The 22,303-nt window shown below is 44.5% G+C and overlaps 1 protein-coding gene and 1 long non-coding RNA gene across 2 annotated transcripts in view; both read left to right on the plus strand.

Annotated features, from left to right (window-relative positions):
- LOC146817916 (uncharacterized) overlaps positions 1-8,518 on the plus strand; it is a 66,599-nt gene extending 58,081 nt beyond the window's left edge. The window contains exon 2 of the long non-coding RNA XR_014962594.1: positions 8,093-8,518. This is a non-coding gene — a long non-coding RNA (uncharacterized LOC146817916). The remainder of the gene's footprint in view (positions 1-8,092) is intronic.
- Positions 8,519-9,152: 634 nt separating this feature from the next.
- PLD5 (phospholipase D family member 5) overlaps positions 9,153-22,303 on the plus strand; it is a 1,783,935-nt gene continuing 1,770,784 nt past the window's right edge. The window contains exon 1 of the mRNA XM_085611414.1: positions 9,153-9,520. The gene's annotated coding sequence lies outside the window, so the exon portion shown is untranslated. The remainder of the gene's footprint in view (positions 9,521-22,303) is intronic.

Consider the following 22,303-nt stretch of genomic DNA (forward strand, 5'->3'; position numbering starts at 1 on the left):
AGGGAGTGGTGATGTTTTCGGTAACCAAGGGGTTGATGAACTCCTTGACTGCATTGAACAGTTCCTTGCTGTTGTTGGAGCTGTCACTGATGTGGGTGGCTAACACCCATTTCTTAACATTTGGTAGAAAAAATATAGTCAGTCTGTATGATTCCCAGGCTGTGAAAAAGCTGGCAACAGTATTGCAGTACAAGTACTAGGCAGCAATAGTCAGTAATAATTGTTGATGACTGTGAACAATGTCTTTGGTACAGTGTGTGTGTGTGTGTGTGGGTGTGTGTGGTGCTTATAAAATGTATCTTGGTCTACAGGAGTCTTTCTATGGTTCCACTTATATGGGATTTTAAAACCAAAGTTGTCTCCTTGGCCCTTTAAGTGTATGATGCCACAAAATGGGGCAAACAGTTCAACTTTGATCACATTGGGGGGCAGATATCTGAAAAGAGCCCTCGCCCTTCTAAGCGACACAATGATCCAAGCCTTTGCATTGATTCGCTGCCTCTAAACACAAATTCAGGACCATTTTTACTAGTCTGTTCCAGAGTAATGAGGCACCTGGTTTCCTGAGCTGTGGAATAACACTCTCTCTTGGTCTGGCCACACTGCAAGTTGGTACATGCACTGAACTCATATACTGAGCTGTGAATCCACTGTATAGTGATTGCATCATTACGAATCAGCTAAAGGAATATGCTTTCTTAAAATCTAGTTCTTTTGATGAGGTGTCGCTATGCTAAAGGTAAAAACCTCTTGAAACAATGGTGGAGTTTTAAACTATCCTTGGTGTTAGTTCATATCTAACGTTGGTGCCTGATCCATAATGTATTTATATGTCCACTACTCAAAATGCCTTTGGGTTTACCGGTATTGCCCTTTCAGTTAAAATGGGTAAAGCCGGTGCAGACTACTATTTGTATGAATGTAGCCCTACCGGTGAGCTCTCATTTATCCATGTTGCTATTGTGCCCTAAATTTGATGCCACCTTAGCATGATTTATTCGCCCATTGTTTATGTTGACCTCTATCAGACAAAATGAGCCTTTTTTGGGGGGTGCTCTAAAAGTTGCTCTAGCAGTGGGACTGTTTCAATTACAAACGTTGTGAAACCTATAAAATGATTTAAATCTTATGTTATCAACCATTTTGTAATTGTTTATAGAAACTGTAAATTAAAAATATGTATAATGTATTGTTAAAAAACTTATTTGCATGTGTTGAAATAGTAAGAGTACAAGCGGTAAATAGATGTCTATTAGAGGTTCTGGGTTTGAATCCCTAAGAGAAGACCCAACAGCACTTTGTCCAGTTTCACATTTGCGCTTCTCATTGTGGTATGGCATGAAAGCATCATCACAGGCTGCTGTAGAGAGACGCCTTTTTCCCCTTGAGGCACATGTGATGCCTGTCCGACCTATTTAACGTTTGCAAAGAATGGGTCTATCAGGTGTGTAAAATCCAGAAATGTCTAGAAGTTGCAGTTTAGCAAAGTATGAGACAAGCAACCGCGGACAGTTTGGAAGGCTTGGATTGGGAAGAAGAGTCTGGTGAGAGGCTCAAGCATCCTGTGATTCTGGGCAAATCACTTAATCTCCCCGGCCTAAATTAAACTTGTCTGTCTTTAATGCAACTAGTGCTCATGTAAAGCGCTAGGATACCTTCGGGCTGAGTTTGCTATATATAGAACTGCAACAAAAAAAAACAACCATGGCATAGCCAATAGATCTCGCCTTTGGGACCTTATAAGTGTTTAGTTATCCAGCACAATATCCTTGGTGCAACAACATCAAGTGTTGCATGGCTAAACACTTATAAGGTCCCAAAGGCGAGACCTATTGGCTATGCCAATGCTTGTTTAAAGAAGGCCTCCAAAAGGGTCTCTATCGGGCTCTGTTTTGTGCCCGGTCACAGGCGGTCCGTTTGTTTCCAGACTGCGGTGACAACAGGCACATTGATGTGTGCGTGCTCACACTGCTCACTTCTCAATAGTGGAGAAGTTACGGCATGCGTCATGCCAGGTGAGCGTTGTATGGGGAAGGATAATCCTTTAAAGAGAGTCATTTTCTCTCTGGATTTCCCTTCTCTTTTTGAAACTCAGGAGCAGCAACATTGTCATGGTGTCACCAGGGCTGTAAGTGGAAGCTTTTTCAATATTATATTCAAGCCATGGTTGCTACTTATTTATCTTATACAGCTAACAACCATTGACAAAGCCAATAGTCCTGACTTGTTGTAGGTATGATGTTACTTGTTGTATCATATATCTAGATGCAATGACAGAAACAGCAAATACAAGTCGGGCGGCAGGCGGCACACTATGCTCAGCACAGATTTTTAGATTAAGTGTTTTAAGCCACGCCCTTAATTACATTGGCTACGCCCCTTTGAGAGACCCTCCAGTTTTTTCATCCCACTTAAAGCCCTGGTGCGAACTTAATTGAGATTTGAACCAAGCTGTCTTATGTTTACTCGGCACGCATCAAGATAATGCTGGCTTATGCTAGATGCCAGGAAGCAGACTATGATGTCACCACTCTGCGACAGTGTAATATGCTTCCCGCATCTGATTTTTATGGTGGAACCATTTTTAAAATAGAGCATATGCAATAGTGGCAGAAGTTGATTAGAAACATTGTGGGTCAAGAAACCGCAAATACCCCAATCAGAAAAATATGCCAAGAATTGGAACATGGGGCCCTGCAAAAATACGAAGTAATCTACTTAAAAAAAATAGTATTTTTAACCCAGATCTCTGCAAGCTGAGCTCCTCCATCCACTCACACCCAGCACCTAAATAAAAAATGATGCCATTTTGAAATATTATTGACAACGTCATGACCAATTTATCGTACAGGGGCGAGTGCAAGCCTGAGCAACAGAGAGCTGCCAATTCCGCTCAAAATCAAAGTTAGTCCCAGGTCGCTTCAGAAATCGGCGTTTTCGTAGCCGAGCTATATCGGTGGCAACTAAAACCGGGAGGCATAAATGCTTCTAATTTTAAACAGCACACCAGAGAAAAATCTGAAAGAAATGGCACCTTTCTGCCTTTCGCTTCTAAAAACATTTCATGAACATCAGGGTTATTGAGCGGAGTACATGGAGATACCTTTACATCGATAAATGTTTAGATTTCTCACTAACAGAGAAGGGAAGAAAAAAAAAGCTGAATGCGAAAAAAACAAGCACACGAGTGGTGCGCGCGCGCTACAGCGAGCCATGTGTTTTGAATTATGGCGCACGCATCTGGGCACAATCATTTAAAACACATGGCACCCGTGCGGGTAACCGCAAGCAATAGGCCACACACGCACAAGCGTGTGGTCAGCTTTTTGAAGCCCCCTTACAAGAAGTCTCGAAGAGTAGCGCATGCGCGCTGCTCAGGCGAGACCTAAAAATCAACAGCATGTCACTTAGCTGCTGACCTGTCGACCCTAGTGCTGCTGGTACTTTCGGTGACAGTGGGGCCGCTGCTTTCGACTTACAGGGCTGGCACTTGGATGATAAGCAAGACCCAATAAATCACAGACTAATAGACTAATGCTGGCTATGTCAATTTCATAAATTAAAATTTTATGAAATTGATGTAACTATAACTTATGTCTTTTTAATCAACTTTTGACTCCCCTGCTTATGGAATTTTATTTCGATTGCCTGTAAAATGAATTGAGCCTTCGTAGCCATTTTAGTTATAAATAAGAGCACTTATGAGATTGCTGTGATTAAATGAATCCCTAGGAACCCTTGTTGCAATTCTCTATTTGACATGTAAAGCATAGCCCCAGAAAGAGTTGTCAGATTTTTATTATAATGATATTGTAATGGTGGGTTGTGCTCTGTGGCTATGAGGTGTCAGCTTGCAAATCAATAAAAAAAATGTATTGTGCCTGATCTCAACCTGGCTGAACACATGATGAAATTGTGAAATACCTGGAATTGTTTTGCTGCTTACTGTGGTTGCAGCCTCTATTCGCTGACTTGAGCCAATGTTCATTCTATCATACTAGTGTTATGATTTGCATTTAAAGGCCGTGTAATACTTTGCATATCTAATCTGAGATATACGAGATACTCTGTAAAATAACTTCTTATGTTAGCTTCTGTAACCTATTGGAATGGAACATTGCTTAAGATAAGATCTGGGTTTTGACCAGAGCTGCCGGCTTTGGAACTGGGAAACCATGTTCGAATCCTGGCATCCGCATTCTGGGCAAATCACTTAATCTCCAGGGCCTAAAGAATAAAATATATGAATTTGACCTTGTGTAATGTAAAGCGCTCTAATGCCCTCGGGTCAAGTTCACGCTATATAAGAAAACAGACTGCAAATATTGATCACTGGATGCCCAACATACTACTGGGGTGGTTGCAGGCAGGAAAAAATAAGAGAACTCTCGACATATATACCCATTTTGAGAACTGCAGAGGGTAATCTGCACATTTCTGTGTATATACACACTCACACTGTGGATGTAAGCCGACTGGGCAAATCAGGCTTCCAAAAGCAATTTACAATGATAATACATATCTTATTCCAGTGGTTGAATCCCTGTATAGTCCAGTGCTTAATTTATGCTGGTGGTTTCCGGTGCTCAACACCAGCACTTAATTGTCAAAACTTATGACAGTCTCCCACTTGGTGGAGCTGTTTGTCTAATTCAGACAGTGACTATTCCCTGCCGCCCAAGCAGTTCTTATAGCTTTGGGGGCCGGAATAATTAGAATTGTCCCACTTGTAGGAGTGTGAAGGTTAGTAGGTGAGTTGATACCGTCATTGACTGCTGCATACCCCTTACACAAGAGAAGATCAGATAAACTTTTTCAGGTTGGCAGGTCTTGATTTTTAATCTCTATTCACAGGTAAATCACACATAAATGCACACAGAGAAAGAGCATTTTTCCTATACAGGAAACTTGGGGAGATATTCACAAGGATCTATCGCCAAACAGCACTTTATCGCAGCCAAAGTTGCGATAAACTTATCGCCCCAATCACAAGCTGGTGTTAACATCCCACAGCACCAGTTTACCCGTGATAGCAGCCGTAAAAAACATCACCACAGATGACCACCGCAACTATCGCTAATGAGATGCAGAGTAAGCATTCCTGTGCCAAAATCTGTGACAACACCACTCCACTACATTCTCAACATTCAGCCAGATCTGCGATAAGAGCACAAAACAGGCAATAAGGTGCGTTAGCAGCAGAAAAATAACACTTGCTCTAACCTGGTGCAAAGTTGGACGGTAGCCCTCACCACAAAAGGGAGCCCAGCTCACAGCCACACCTGAAGAACAACAGATGCACCCGGGCAACTGAACATACAGCCCGGAGGGCCGCAAGGGCAACAACACCTGATGTCACCACCCCCAGGACCCCCCTCCCCGGCACCCCCCTGACCAAAGACATGCCACATCAGCTACACCTAAACATGTACAAAATATTCTGCATGATGTCGCACAATGACAACTGGTGACATGCATGTGTCGTCACAAAAATGAGCATAACACATTCACTTTCGAAATAACAAATGAAACTTTATTAACATGAACACTGAACTGAAATGAAAACACATGGTGGCTTCCCTAGGGACAATCCATAGGTCACAGCCTGCAAGACAAAAATCATGATGAGAAAGTGTGTCCTGCGCACATCAAAGGACAGAGAGAGAGTGAAGGAGAGAGAGAAGAAGAGAGGGGGGAGAGAGAGACAAGAAGAGAGGTTGAGAGAGAGAGAGAGGAGAAGAGAGGGGGAGAGTGAGAGAGAGAGCCGCCCCTGCGCACCCAGGCCACACTGCTCACCTGCTGCCACCGGTGTGTCTCCAACCACTTGCCGGTATGTATTGCAGTTTACCAGGTCACACATCTGAGACAGACCCATCATCTGAAACAGAGTCCAGATACATGATTGGCACAGTACACACAATTGCACAAGCCAACATCGCCTGCCCGACCATGCACACCCAGGCAGAGGCACCCCAGCCCCTCGCGCCGCCCATCAGAGCATGCCCGCCCATGCACACCCAGCCCTCACTGCTCTCCTTCCACCACCGGCGTGCAGACAAGAGGTCCCACCATGTGCCGCTGCAGGCCACAAGCCCGGGGCCCGCGGACATGGCACCCTCCACACCATGCAACCTCGCTCTGCAGGCCACCAGGTCTCACGTTTGGTGCTGGGTCTTGATTACTCCATGGCAGAGGACATACCACTGTACCCGGCCTCATCGCTGGCTGCACACCCACTCAGTCCAGTAGGTGCCACTAACTCTGGGATCCTAGATGCGACGCCACGTGTCGGTAGGCCCGTGCTGCCCTCTACACTGCGGTCCAGCAGGGCACACAAAACGTGAGCTGTCCGGACCGCCGGGACGGGGCATCATCGCAGGCTGCTCACCCACTCAGCACTTAAGGTGTCCCTACCTCAGTGCACCCAAAGTCACTGTCTCGTGGCGGGGTGCCTGTGCTGGCCACAAAGCATCGGGTGCCACTAACCCTGTGCAAACCCAATCAGCGCCATGTAGTGGTAGGCCCATGATGGCCGCAAGGCCTCAGTGCCACTAACCCTGTGCGCAACAACTCATGGGCCCTTTATGATTGAGAACCGTGGAGCGTCCGTCATCCGGTCACCACCGGCAGAGGGGAATGTGACGTCGTCGGTCCCTTATGTTGGCAGAGTCACATGTCCTGTGACGCCTGTGCCGGATGGGTGTGGTGTGTGTGCGCAAACCTGCCCTCAGGGAATGGCTGTGACATGCTGACAACTAGACCAGTGACCTGCACACCACCAGCACGTGCGCCTGCGACGGGTAGCAATGAGGGCCCCCCCTCTGAGCATAAGCTGAGTGGTCTGGCCTGCCATACGCCAGATCAGCGCTGGGCTTGCAACAATGACTAGTGGGCTCTGGGCGTGGTTCAATCCATGTCCGGACATGGAAGTGACTGATGTGTATGTCCCTGTTGTAGTGTCCGCGGCAGGACGGGGAATCCCTGTGCTAATAAGGTGAGAAAGGAAGCCTATAAAATAGATGGGATAGACATACGAATAGCCTATTTAAATGAATTCCCTGGCACATATATTCATGGGTGTAATATAATGGGGGTGTTTTTTTATTTTAGAGCGCTACGTAAGCGCATCGGCAGGTGAGGAGGTGTATGTACTAAAAGCCCCTCTACCCTGGACCTCATATGCGGACCCCATGGACACAAAATTAGAAATCTGGGGTTCCGGATTGAACCGTTCAAGAATATATGGCATTTGGGAAACGGGGATTATTCAAGTCCATTTAAGAAGGTATGACATAAAATACATTAGAGGAGATGTACTGTAGTGTGTTTAGTTAGATTATATGGCAGACATCCTCTAGTTAGATTATATGGCAGACAGCCTCTGGTACAGCAATAGTAATCAAAAAAATACTCTCTATTTATCAGGGGGTCCAGTAAATAGACCATTCTTCGAGTCTGCAAAAGAAGTACATGAATAAGTGCAAATATCAACTTCCTTTCATTCAGGTGAGAATAAAGAGAACGCCTTTGAGGCATACAAATGAATTTAGTGATCTATATAGGTACCTCTCAAATTGAGTTTGATGACGAAGATATGCAAACAGCAATGTAGGCACATTGTGCCATTAGTGGTCTATATTCCCCCAGACGAATGGGTTATTTGCAGCAGGGAGAGTGTAATACCGTAGTTGTATTCATTTGTTATACAGCGGGTGACTGTGGAGTTTTTTGGGACCCAGAAACTGTACACAAATGTGGGGTAGCTTAAGAAGTGCTTTAGCAAAAAAACGCTTCCTGTTTCCTTTTTAGAAGGTTGTAAGCAGGAGTAATGTGATGCTCTGAAGGGACAAGCTGTAAATATCCTTATCAAATGTTGTTATACAGTGTAGATAATTGGAGAAATATATTTGATGTAAATAACATGGCCATATTGTATAAGGAAATTAAATTGAGCCGTAACACATGTGAGCATGTATAAAACGAATCATAGAATTATGAGTTGTGTTAGTAGAATGTCATTGTAAATTTCATGTATAGTAGAATTATATTAAGGTTTTTAAATACATATTTCTTTATACACTTGTTTGTACAGGGTATAACGATCAAATATACCACAAAGAAAAGTGAACATAATGACTGTCTTGATAAAGATGGACCAACCAGATACCCATTGAAACGCGTCGACGCATTTCTATACATTATCCCGAGGACAAGTTGGACCTGTAGATACAAAATATAGTATATGTATCCAGGCTAATCTTGCTAAAATTATTCCCAGGGAATTGTTGAGTCAAAAGACAAAGCATACTGTCTATCATTGTTCATCCTCCCTATTTTTTAGGTTTCTCTGTGGTAAAAGTGTCATAAGATGTTATGTTATGTCCTGATTTGATGAATTGTATTGTTTTTAATTATGCTGAAATGATGCATTGTGTTTTATTATAGGTGTTTTTATAATATTTGTGTTTTAATACTATTCACATGTACTAAAGAAATAAATTGACTTGTTTGCACTGCATGTTATAGTAGTATCATTGTTTGAGTGTTTCAGGGATTTTGAGTGAGATCTTTTTTGAGTTTATATATGTGTTTTATATGAATTAAGAATTCCACTATTGATAGGGGGTTCCTGTTGATTGAGTGAATCAAGGGATAATTTGTTTTTTGTACTGATAGTACTCTACTCCCTTGGTTGCTGACATGGGGTCTCTCTCTGTTTAAACATAACACCCTACATTCATCCACAAATTCATACATGAATGATGAAAGACATAACCAGTGCTTAATTTGTGCCGGTGCTTTCCGGTGCTTAGCACCGGCACTTATTTCTCAGGGCCGGGTCTAGACTCGACATTGACTCACTTAAGTTCACACGGGTCTTCCCGGTAAACGTCGTAAAATATTTCACATTGAATGCAGCATGCTTTATTACGAGGCCCATTTCGGCCTCTCTGGGAATGGACTGCCTGAGATCACACAGCGGAGAGTGCCTGCCCCTGCTCCTACGTAAGGGCTGATGATTGAAAATCATTCTCCCCAGCTGTAAACACGTCCTTCCTGCTTCAAAAACACCACGGCCCCAGGGCAGACTCAGCCTTCTCGAGCAAGCACCTCCCCCCACTCTCTAACTTCCGCCCGCCTCTCCGCTTCGCGCTACCTGCCCCTGTCATGGTCATGACGCCACTTTAATAGACGGGTATTTTCTTTTCTAGAGCTAAAGTAATACCTGAACTACATGCCAGATGTACCATGTATTCAGTCAGATCAGATTCCCCATAGCGTGGCTGGTGGCTGAATGGCAGCCTGCCGTCATGAGATTCATGGTAGTATCTAATGATCGGACAGGTTGTTGCTAATTGCGTCGCAGGGGACGTCACTTCCTGCTGACGGGAAGAAAGTATTGAGGAAGGCGCGGCTTTGTGCTTGCTGATTTGCGGTCCGCATGAATAGCAGAATGCAAGGAAGAAACCTGTTGTGAAGTTGCAGTAAGTGAGACAGAGGGGTGCAGTGCAGCCACCGAGTGAGTATGTGTTTTAAATTATTTGTATATTACACACAAACTGCAAATATTTCCTTTGGGCAGCTGCCTGCAGTCAGTGGGGCCGCCGTGTTACAGAACTTGCTGTATCTCACAAGTTCTGCCCTGGAGAGGCCGTGGCCCGGGCTCGGAACAACTGTGTGTTTTTCTGGTCCCCTTTAATATCTTTTTGGTTTATATCTCAAAAGATCCGGGGGTGTTTAAAAGCTATTTTCTCACAGTATTAGCTGACAACTTTGTATGTGAGATTACTGCGCAGGTCTCAGTCAGCTTGTGAAATTAATAAATGGTGCGAGTCAGCTGAGACTCTCACACTTCAGCAGCTGAGATGCCTGGATCGGTCTGCAACTTCATGTTTGGGCCTCGCACACCCTTCCTGTAGGGCCGGGTCCCACGTGGACAGAGAGGGGCTCTGGAATACGGATGCCCTCCTGATTGATTCCAGCAGGGTTGGGGCCTGCCCAGTGACTAGGCAAAGACAAGCAATCTCTTTTCATTTGTTTTTCTGCTGCGTCACCTGCCAACTCTAGGCACAAGTGGCAGTGAGAAGAGTGTAGTTGGGGCCTCACATTCCATTTAGAATCGGGCCGGGTCCCATCTGGGACAGAGAGGCCTGTAGTGATGCTCTGAGCAGCATCATATGATTACGAAAGTGGGGTCCGAGGGAGGCCCAGTAGAGTTGGTAACATTAAAACTGAAGAGGGCAGCTTTGCACTGGTAGTGCAGGCATGATTTCGACCTATTAAAGAGGTAACACGTGGAGCAGATATTAATATGGATTTTTTTTTAAGTACTGTGTTAGTATTTATGTAGCACGTTCCAAATTATAGGATTGAGCCACTTTTGAAGTGTTGAGTACACAGGTGCCACTTCGTGTTAGTCGATGATATAGCGCTTATACTAACAAGGAGGTTTCTGGGTGCCTTTGGGTGCATGGTTGATAGGGTGTTGATTGTGGTACTTTGGTTGTGTTATTAGGATCGATTGATGAGCTTTTTATCTAACATCAGATGGTTTTTAATCTTTATTGATTCGTAGCAGCTGAGATCTCCGCTGGCGTCTCTTAGCTGGTAGGTCGTCGGGTGGGCAGTTTTGTTTTCAGCAGTACCCTTTATTTATTTCAATGTGGCAGGAACTTCTGAGTTTTTCTAGTGAGGAAAATATGTAACTTAGGTGCATTTTACGAGAAGGCTATTTCAGGTACAGCTAATGTAGGGGCACATCTTCATGCACTTGTCATCTGGGAAACGTTGAGGAGTTGTTTCTATTGCAAGGTTTTCGATTTGTCTGGGCTTGTTCACTACAGAAGCTGGGTTTTTGCTGTGCATAATGAAAATTCAGAGGATCACAAAAATACTAGTTACTGCTTAGATTTACTTGCAAGAAAGTGTCACTCGTTACATAGTGAATGCCACCTAGACACCCACTGAAACCACCAAAATGTCCCATATAAGCAGTCTAAAAATCCTGGCAGCTATGATGGTCACGGTGATATCAGAATTAAACACACTCACTGCAGTGTTTGAATAGTTTGTCTGTCCAGTCATGTGCTGCTCGCTACAGAGGAATAAGTGTCACCGGTACCTTCTCCAATCCTTATTTAATTTACTTTTAACACGTCATGAGCACAAGTAAACTAGACACTAGGGGCCCGATTCACAGAACTAACTTAAGACAAAATCCTAAACTTACTACCATTTTCGTATTCACAGAAGGCACTTACTCATTTTGGTATTCACAGAAGACACTTACTAACTTCGGTATTCACAGAAGTCAGGAGTCCTAAGTTTAGGACTCCTAAATGCATTCTGTGAATAACGAAAGTCTTAAAGTTAGGATTTTTCTCAGTTTAGGAGTCCTAAAGTTAGGACTCCTAACTTTACTACTACTAAACTGAGAAAAATCCTAATTTTAAGGCTTTCGGTATTCACAGAAGGCATTTAGGAGTCCTAAAGTTAAGAGTCCTAACTATACTACTACTAAACTGAGAAAAATCCTAATTTTAAGGCTTTCGGTATTCACAGAAGGCATTTAGGAGTCCTAAAGTTAGGAGTCCTAACTTTACTACTACTAAATTGAGAAAAATCCTAATTTTAAGACTTTCGGTTTTCACAGAAGGCATTTAGGAGTCCTAAAGTTAAGAGTCCTAACTATACTACTACTAAACTGAGAAAAATCCTAATTTTAAGACTTTCGGTACTCACAGAAGGCATTTAGGAGTCCTAAAGTTAGGACTCCTAACTTCTGTGAATACCGAAATGAGTAAGTGCCTTCTGTGAATACCAAAATGAGTAAGTGCCTTCTGTGAATACCAAAATGGTAGTAAGTTTAGGATTTTGTCTTAAGTTAGCTTTGTTAATCGGGCCCTAGGTTAGTGCCCTTCCGTTTCTGGTGATTTGCAGCAGTTTTAAGATATACTTAGTTTTGTGTTGCTCAAATGGGTGTCATTTCTGATATGTGTTTCCCTTGTCTTTATTGCTTGATTTTGCTTGTGAGAAAGTGTCCCTCATGGTCGTTGAATGTCACTCATAAGCACACTGAAATTATGAACATGTCACACATAAGCAATCTGAAACCTTGGCAGCTATGTAGAGGTAGCAGCATCTCCTATAAGAACAATTGAAAATAAATAATACAGTGGCTGTGGCTCCCAGCCTGCTCCCCCTGAACCCTCTCTGCCACTTTCACCTGAATCCCAGACAGTCCGAGACTTTCAGTGCTCTTGGTTTCGCAGCGCTAGCCTCGTCTCTCTTTGGCTCCAGCTGTCTGTCTTTGAGAATGCCCAGGGTTACCTGCCTGCGGGTACTTATTCTCCTGGTTTAGTTGGTTTTTCTCCCCTCGCCGGTGTCAGCCTCAGCCATGGAGGTGGTCTCTGGAGACTCCGTGAAGGTAAGGAGACTGGCCTTTGTGGTTTCTTTCATTTTCAACAAAACGCTCCTCATTACGGCGGGGGACATGAGTTGTGTTTGCGATGGGTTGTGTAAAAGTCAGGTTCTCTCTCAAAATGTGACAAAGGGGCCCTGAGAATCCCATTTCAGGGGCGTAGCTTCCATTGGTGCAGCGGGCCCAGAGGCGCAAGGGGCCACTGCACTTTAATGATGCATTTTAAAATTTGAATAGCAGTTATGGGCCTGTTTCCTTCCTTGCACTAGGGCCTTCGACACACTGGCTACGCTACTGTCTTGTATCTCACAAAAATTCATTGGGAGGCCCGTGTAGAGTTGCCATATATCTGCCCCCCCTCCCCCCCCTCCCAAGCCCTTGCATGTATGGGTGAAGGCTGAATTTGGGATGGAACGGGATGCTTTTCATTAGATCAAAAAAGTGTAATGCTGCTATACTGGGCGGGTGGTGTTTGTGGTGGATTTCACATAATTCTTGTGTTTCTTTACTATTCTAGTCTGCCCTGCATTAACAGTGGGAGTTCTATGCTTTTGATATCAGAGTAAAGCAAGCTTACTGTTGAGGTGCATTAGCAGAGAACCTGCACATGGGTGTCATGTTTTGCTGCTGGACATGATTGAGGTGCATTATGCACAATGCTTATCTTGTAAAACGTTAAGCGCAGGGGCCTCAAGAATTTCTGGGGCCTGTCGGCGCATCCTAATGGCAATGTTGCTTAATTTCTCTCATTCCTATTTTGCACCTCGCTCCACTTCTATTCGAATTTCTCGCTCTTGCAGGTGCTCTATTCTTCGTTGTCCTTTTCCAATCATCTCTCCCCCCTTCTTCCTCCCTATTCTGCCCCTCTCTTGCTATTTCTGAGGCAAGCGCTGCCCCTTACCCAGTGAAATAAATATTCCTTTACTTGATCTTAATTTGTGATTCTGGAAGGTCCTCTGTATCACCTTTTTAACAAGTCTGTTCTATCTTTATTTGCATTACTAATTATTTATGGATAGGTGAGACCGGTCTAAAACAGATTTGAATTGTATTATTCTTGGATTTTTTTTTTTAAAGTTTGTTACAAAAGGGAAAATGCCTGTTTTGGATGACTTCCTCAGTAGTTTTTTTTCTTTCTCTTTCTCTCTTTTTTTTCTTAGTTTTTATTTACCTTCAAATTAAAATCCCAACCATGCCTGTAAAATATTGCCCACAACAACTGTGTTTAAGTCAAAATACATAAAAATAGTCAGAATTGTATCATTTTTATGTGTGAGATGGTATGTAGTTGTGTTGGTACTGTCATTGACAGCTCTGTAGGGGCAATGGGTGGTGCAAGCTGTTGTAAGCTCCCGAAAAGGACCCTGGCACTTATGGTTTTCACAAATTAAGCACTGGAGTGGAGCAACTAGAGTAAGTGGGTGGAGCCACTGGTGGAAGTGGGTGGAACCAATAAAGCGGGTGTGCCCTCCGGGGGGAAATTGAGCACCTGCACTTCATATTTTACAAATTAAGCACTGGACATAACACAGCAGTGCGTTACTGGATGTTTATTGCACATCCAGTGCAGTTTTGCAGCTGGAACGGTAAAGGCCAATGCCAAGCACACTACACAATATGGGCCCTTGGAGGGCAAGCCAGAGTCCATCCGGGGATGACAAGTACTGCGGAAGAGGAAGGGTACAGTCTGTAGTCTGGTTGCCGTGTCATTGGTCATCAAACAGGATATGGCAGTCCATGTTGCTGTCCAAGGTGAGTGTATCAGAGTGTATCGGGGGTCAGTGGAAGGTCATGGGGCCATGTGCGGCACCAAGCAGAAACAGGCCAGGTGGCGGAAATGAATGCTAGTGCCTCCTGATCACAAACCCATCCACGTCCTCGTCCCCGGATGTGTGCTCTGCCCCTCCTGTGGGTGTTGCAGTACCGGCAGAGGCACTGTGTGCCACTGACACATCAGGTGCCGGAGTGATATGTCTGCTGCACTTTGAGGCAATGGCACACCAGGGGGCAGAGATGTGGATGATGTGGGGGCAGCAGCATTCATCATCGCTACGCCTTTCGGCAGCAATGCCATGATGATCTGCAGGGCATGGTAGATCCCAGCTACATTTCACTGGTGTGCAGCGGTGGCTGCCATCCTTTCCGCCTCCATCTGCACCATGTTCTCCATGAGCCTACGCATGTGTGCCAGCTCACGGCTGGTATCGCTAGAGCCCCTCTGAGCGGACAGGTGTTCTTCTCTCTGCGTCATGACTCCAACAATGTCAGTCAGGGCTCGTTGGAGACCATGGAGCGGGCCTAGACACCCATGGATGGCGTCCAGTTTGGTAGCCATGAGGTCGAACCCCACCCGCACCTGCTCAGCCATCTCCCTCTGGCCCTCCAGCACACGGCGTTGGAAGGCCGTGTGTTGTTCCTGGGGGTCTTGGGAGACTGCCGGGCCGTGGGTGCTTCCTGCTGGGTGGTTTGGGTGGTGGGTGGGGTCTCCTCGATGCAGCTGGGCAGCCCTGATCCTGGAGGTGAGTCGCGGATTATGTCAATGAGATCTAGGAAGGCTTGTGCGTCGATGCTGGGGTTGTCCTCCTCATCATCAGTGAAGAGTGGCTGGGACTGCTCTGCAGGGGGTGTTGACGGTGTCCCTGCAATGTGAAGGGGAGATGGTGTATTGCAATGTGTCCACATGTATGTAGCCGCATGGTACATGTTGACATTCAGACAGAATGGCATTGTACATTGTGAAAGTCTATAGATCTGGGCGATGACCCAGAGTCATTGAGGGTCGGCACTGTGCTCTGCTTGATTGTGCATGTGTGCCATCGTGGCCATCTCCACCCGTCCCCCCAGTACCTGGTGGTCACTCACCCTGCTGCGGTTGTGTTGTGTCCTGTCGAGCAGTGTCCGGTTCCCCGACTCCAGCCATAGTATCCACACTGATGACTGTCAACACCATCTCCTCCATGTCATCCAGCACGAGCTGTGGCGCTGCGCCCCCACCTCCAGACTGCATCGCTGCCTTCTGGTTGGCTGCGAGTTTCTCCTTGGTCTTTCGCTTGATGTCACTCCATCGCTTCTTGACCTCGTCCATTGTCCTCTTGTGCTCTCTGACGGCATTCGCCTTGTCCACAATGTCCCGTCATATTCCAGTTTTGGTGCCCAATGACATGTTGGAGGTAATGAACAGTTGTTGACGGTGTTCCATCACCTCCGTGACTAGGATCCTGTTCTCCTGCCGACTGACCTTCATCTTCCTCTTCTCCTTGTCCTTGCCCTTCCCTGTCCCTGAGGTCCCGGGCTGGTCGTCCGGGGTGCTTGTGGGGTTGCGCTCATCCTCTGCACCTGCTCCGGTTGCCTCCATGGTGCTTGGGTGTTGGTCAGTTTGTGTTTGGGTGTTTTTTCTACTTTTATGGTGATTTTTCCCGCCTGCCAGGTGTGTGTTGCAGGCCTGGCGCTGCTTATCGCTGATTTTCTCATCACGCTTTGGCCCCTCACAGGTTTTTTTGTGTTGTGGTTTGTGTTTTTATCTCCATCGAGGTGGTTGTATCGCGGACATTGTCTGCGGTTTCGGAAGACTGTCGCATGGTACTGCCTTGTTGTGAATTCCACGTTGACACAGGGTTATTTTTCCATGTTCTTGTGAATATACGCCTTGGTTGTGGTACTCATAAAAAGATTTACTCACACAAAGGTGTCCATGAGAATAAATCTACTCCTGTACCTGGAGTAGGTATTCCAGAAAAAGACGTTTGTACAAACACCAACATTTGTGAGTATCTGCATCACTTTCTAACCCTTTTCCACCCAGAATAGTATCGGATTTATGCCACTGGGGAGAGGACCTCCTACTAAAATTGTTAGGGGTGACAAGAAAGGTAAAATGTTTCTCCAGTGGAAAACAAAAAAAATAGCTAGTGTATATATATTTGTGTTTCGTAGGTGTGTACGTTGTCACGATAAGAAATAGATTTTTTTTTCCGTTTTCTAGGTTTATGCCCGGAAAAATGAGACTGTCGCAGGCTTAAATGCATAAACTGGAAGAGTTTGTGAAATGATGAGTAAATCTACATCCACGTAATGCTGTAAACTGTCAGTGCGGGTTTGTTTATTTCTTTCAAAATGAGGCCTTGGAATTACGTGTGCACTTGTCATGCAGAATATCTGTGTTAATCCACAGAGCAAATTTAATATGAATATGCAAATGCAGGGCCGTGGCTTGGTCAGTTAGATTGAGGGAGTGTGAGATTCATATTTTCCAACAATCACGCTGGGGTATATTGTAAAATACATTATACGGAGCCGGGGCGCATGAAAAGGGCTTAAGGGGCAGTGGAAAGGGAGAGGAATGCAGATTGATAGGAAAAGAAAGTGAGGGAAAACAGAGGGCCTGATTCACAAAAGTAATCTGAGACAAAATCCTAACTTTACGACTTTGGGTATTTACAAAGGGAATTTAGGAGTAGTAAAGTTCCTAACTTTACTACTCCTAAATGCCCTTTGTGAATACCAAAAGTCGTAAAGTTAGGATTTTGTCTCAGTTATGCTTAAATTTTGGTAAACTTAAGACTAAAACTTAGGTTTAACTGAGACAAAATCCTAACTTTGCGACTTTCGGTACTCACAAAGGGCATTTAGGAGTAGTAAAGTGAAGATTCCTAACTTTACTACTCCGAAATGCACTTTGTGAATACCAAAAGTCGTAAAGTTAGGATTTTGTCTCAGATTACGTTTGTGAATCCAGCCCAGAGTATTTTGAAAACTTACCAATATATTTGTAGACTTTCAAAACAGAGAAAGGGAGAGAGTGTGTGTGTGCATTTTTTCTGTTTCGGCTGGTGAGATCCGAAGACACCTCACCGTACCCGACTGAAAGCACCTGTCCCCCACCTGTTAATCAGAAAATACATTAGGGCAGTGTAAAACCCCAAACACCCCACTATAAGCTACGCCCTTGTGCAAATGCTATATGTGGGTGGGAAATTAGATGTTAATAGGAAAATGTCGAAAGAGTGGTGTGAACACCCACAAATACATTAGGGGAGTGTAAAACCCCAAACACCCCACTATAAGCTGCGCCCTAGTGCAAATGCTATATGTGGGTGGGAAATTAGGTGTTATTAGGAAAATGTCGAAGAGTGGTATGAACACCCACAAAGTTTCAACTTTGTGGACAAAGCCTTTCCCACACTTCTCTGTACCTGTAAATCGGAGCCTGAATTAACCAGACAACTGTTCTAGAAAGTGTTGAGAGTGTCTCAAATACCTTTGTATAGGGTACAACAGGGGAATGAACGACTTCACATGAAAAATTCTTTTCAAATCTCTTCAAGTCGAGTAGGACGTCTGCAGGAATATCTGACTTTTTATTCAGCTCAGTAATTCATCCTTCTGAAGTTGACAAATTGAACACCATTACCCTGGTTAATAATAGTAACCGTTATTTAAAGAACTTAGACATGGTAAAAAATGTTTGATTTTCGGTAATTGCATAATTTGTATTCTTTATTTTTTAATGAAGAGGCGCAGTATATCAACAGACTCGCTCCATTTGAACAGTGCACCCAGTGAGTGAAATCATACACCTTGGGACACACATCAAAAAATCACGTAACGAAGGCCACCAAGCCGCCTTACTGCGCTGTGTGTATTCCCAGACGTGGGACCCATGCTCACTGCGCCACTGGAGTCAAGCTATCCTGGCTGATGACGGGTGATAGCCAGAAACCGGTCCTAGGATGCTTGATTCCGGTCCAGGGAAGACGTGGCTTGGCAGTTCGGGCTGGACTGTTCCCATGAGGCACAGGGTCAAGACTGATTTGCATATGGCCATGTCTAAACTGGGGTGGCGTAGTGGGCAAAAGAACGATGGATTTAACCCAGATCTCTTGACTGGGGGAGAATGTCTGCATTGTCAGCATTCCGTCCATCATTTGTTTGTTGTAACGCTTTTCGCCCCAAGTGGGATGGGTATTCCCAGACGTGGGACCCATGCTCACTGCGCCACTGGAGTCAAGCTATCCTGGCTGATGACGGCTGATAGCCAGAAACCGGTCCTAGGATGCTTGATTCCGGTCCAGGGAAGACATGGCTTGGCAGTTCGGGCTGGACTGTTCCCATGAGGCACAGGGTCAAGACTGATTTGCATATGGCCATGTCTAAACTGGGGTGGCGTAGTGGGCAAAAGAACGATGGATTTAACCCAGATCTCTTGACTGGGGGAGAATGTCTGCATTGTCAGCATTCCGTCCATCATTTGTTTGTTGTAACGCTTTTCGCCCCAAGTGGGATGGGTATTCCCAGACGTGGGACCCATGCTCACTGGGCCACTGGAGTCAAGCTATCCTGGCTGATGATGGCTGATAGCCAGAAACCGGTCCTAGGATGCTTGATTCCGGTCCAGGGAAGACATGGCTTGGCAGTTCGGGCTGGACTGTTCCCATGAAGCACAGGGTCAAGACTGATTTGCATATGGCCATGTCTAAACTGGGGTGGCGTAGTGGGCAAAAGAACGATGGATTTAACCCAGATCTCTTGACTGGGGGAGAATGTCTGCATTGTCAGCATTCCGTCCATCATTTGTTTGTTGTAACGTGTGAAAGGGAAAGGCAGGAATGCACCATATTTAACATCATGCGCCACATTCATGTCTTTTCCTTGCACTGGTGCACAATATGCTTTCTAGTGCCAATGCAGGCTTATGAGGCGCTTGACAGGCTGCTTTTGGGAAATACCACAGTTTGCAAACATACTTTTACTGCCACCACAAACAGGAATACTACATTTCTGTTCTCAAATATCTTTAGTTAAGCTACTTGAACCATTCTAACTTGAAGAAACCCTTGCACGTGTTTAATGTCTAATAAAATACTTTGACTAATCATAATAATGCTACAATTCCTCAGAATTGGAAAATAAGGTTCCCGGGATACATATTATCCGGTTATTCGTAAAACTAAATTATTCAATAAATTGCTGCCATATGTAAAATAAAATATGCAAATGTCTTTTTTTGTATGAGTAAAAACTGCAGCACTCTAGCATCAATTGCACCTCTGAGAGTGCAGGAAACTTTTATCTTCATGCTGAAAATAATGAGAAGGACCAGACAGCTTTGTGGAACTTTAATGAGCTGTGTTTAAAGAAGTGGAGCAGAACACAACAGAAGGAAGGATTTGTTTTTGATCTGATGAACACTTACTGTAGAGAATGTGGATTTGAAGTCATTAGAGGTTGGTTTCATAATGAGCAGTATTGATTGATGCCGGATGACTGATCCTGCTGTAAGAAGGTTTCTGCAGGGCTGCTCACTTTCAGGAAATGCTCACAATATGTTTTAATGCATCCATTTAGCTTTTAGGCTTGGAGTTGATGAAATAATTTAAAGAAAAAATCCAATATTTGTTTCCACCTTAGAATAGGAACCTCAGCACTAGAGAAGTGGGCAATTTGAGATTTGATATCCAATTCCTTGGTACCCTGGTTCCCTGTGAGCTCCCACCACTCCTGGGCACAGCTATTCACAGGTCAAGCCTACTTTGAGTAAGTCTACTTGCTGGTTTGCCACAGTACAAACCTTGAACTCTGCAGATGTTGATGTGGAACACGATAAAACTTAATTCGTCGACAGAGATAATCAATGTAATGCCCAAGAGGGAGCATCTAAAAATCAAAATAATCATGTATCTTTAGTTTTTATAGTCCAACACCAGAAACAAACATACCGCAATGGGATCACAAACAAACATCCAACATGTATCAAGAAGTATAGCTTTATTGTAAGATGTAATATAGGCAACTGTCAAAATGAATGGGTGGTGGAAAATGTTTTAAACTGTTACTAAGGCACTCATTACTTGTTCAGAGCTAAATTCTTGTGCAAGCAGGAGATTGCACAGGGACAGGAACTGCAGTTGTTTTCCCTAATAGATTCTAGTTTCTTCTGGACAGATACTGAGCCCCCGAGAGAACCGTAGTTGCACTCCAAGTTCATGGTCTGTTTTCCAAGTGACAAGATGCCCAGCTGGAAATTAACATGCAAAGCTTCAATTTATAGGGGTTCTTCTGCATCTTTAATGAGATTTGGTGCCAACTTATAAATGTATGCAAAAGAATCAAGTGATGGACGGAATTCAGGACAATGCAAGCATTCACCCCCAGTCACAAAGATCTGGGTTTTAATCCATCATTCTTTTGCTCACCACACCACCCCAGTTTGAACCTAGCCATATGCAAATCAGTCTTAACCCTGTTCCTTTTGGGAACAATCCAGCCCGAACTGCCAAGCCAGGTCCTCCCTGGACCGGAAACAAGCATCCTGGGACCGGTTTCTGGGCATCACCCTTCATCAGCCAGGCTAGCTTGAATCCAGTGGTGTAGTGAAATGTATCCTGAATTGTATGTGTCTTTCCAGGCTCTATAAAACTGGTTCCTTTAGCACTGCTACTAAAGGTTAAAAAACAGGCAGATCCCAACAAACTTGCAAAACTGACCGGTCAAACATCTCGTGGATGGGAAAAGTCATAAAGAGATGTGTATCAAAATAGCTGTCCTGTAACATTGCCAACAACGAACTTGTTGCCAAGAATGAGGAACTCCATGCTGCTTACTAGCATGGCTTCTATAAAGGCAGCAGCATGGAAGCATTCACAGCATATTGGACAAGTTTGATGCCTATCTCTTTGTCCTTTCCAATGCATCAGAGGCCTTCAATATTATTGACCAAAATACACTTATTCAGATCCTAATTAATTAAGTGTGTATCAAAGGTAAGGTATTTAGCTAGTTCACTGTATTCTTTTCCAATTGAAATCAATGTGTCAGGTTGGGTATATCTTCATATAGCCTAATTCCAACCACTTGGAATATCAGGATAGAATCTTTACTTGCTCCTATGCTCCACAGAAAAAAGCATTTCTTGGTTTGCTAATAACTTTGGTACCGTTTGCCGAATCCTCACAAAACTTTCCCCTAAAATGTTTTCATCCATCTCAGCTCTTTTTTGGAAAGTTTTGGGGATGTTCCATCAAAATGGGGGCTAAGAAAAAAGGGGGTGGGGTCCAAAAACATGTTTTCCCCATTCAATTTTCCATAGGAAAATTAAACAGAGATACCACAAAAAATGCTGAACGGAATTTCACCAAATTTGGCAGAAAGCTAGATCTTGGTCCATAAAGTGTGCTTTCTTTGGTGGTGTAAATCTGTTGAGCAGTTTTTGAGAACTTGAGGTTCAAAATGTAACCATATATTGCGCCTTGGAGGATCTGCTGATCCAACAGATCAAAAGGTTTGTTCTGATTGACTGCCACCATATCAACATATATGTGGCAGCAGCCATTTTAGGACTAAGGGACTCAGTCCCCTGTCTTGTGAAAAAAGTTTGAATAAAACATATAGGGTAGAGGAATAGGAACACCCTGCACCCCTAGGCCTGGTGGGGAGAGAGAGGTCCCAGGGCTCCGGGAGCGAAAAACAAAAATTGCTTTTATCGGTGCAGCAGATCTGCAGTGAATAAGTGGATCCACAGCTCCAATTAAAAAAAAGCATATGCTCCTGTCCGTTTTAAAAATTAACAGTTACCTCCCCCTCCAGTGTGAGCTATGGCCCAGGGGGTAGCAGGTCTTTTATTCTTGGGAGCTGGTGTGCTGCTCCCCTCCAGGTTCCTTTTTTAGGCCCCGGGGACCCCATCCCTTGGTGGCTGCTTTTTATGAAATTTGGAGGCGCATTTGGAGGAGGCTGAGGTTTTTTCGGCCTCGGGATCCCATCCCTTGGGGCCAATGGTTTTTGTAGGGGGGCTTACAGCCCCCTTCCCTGAGGCACTTTAAGGCCTTGGAGACCCCATACCCCAGGACCAATGGTTTTTTGGGGGTATGGGGGCTTCAGGCCACCATC

This window comes from Triturus cristatus, chromosome 6 (genome assembly GCF_964204655.1).
Source record: "Triturus cristatus chromosome 6, aTriCri1.1, whole genome shotgun sequence".
NCBI classification, from domain to species: domain Eukaryota; kingdom Metazoa; phylum Chordata; class Amphibia; order Caudata; family Salamandridae; genus Triturus; species Triturus cristatus.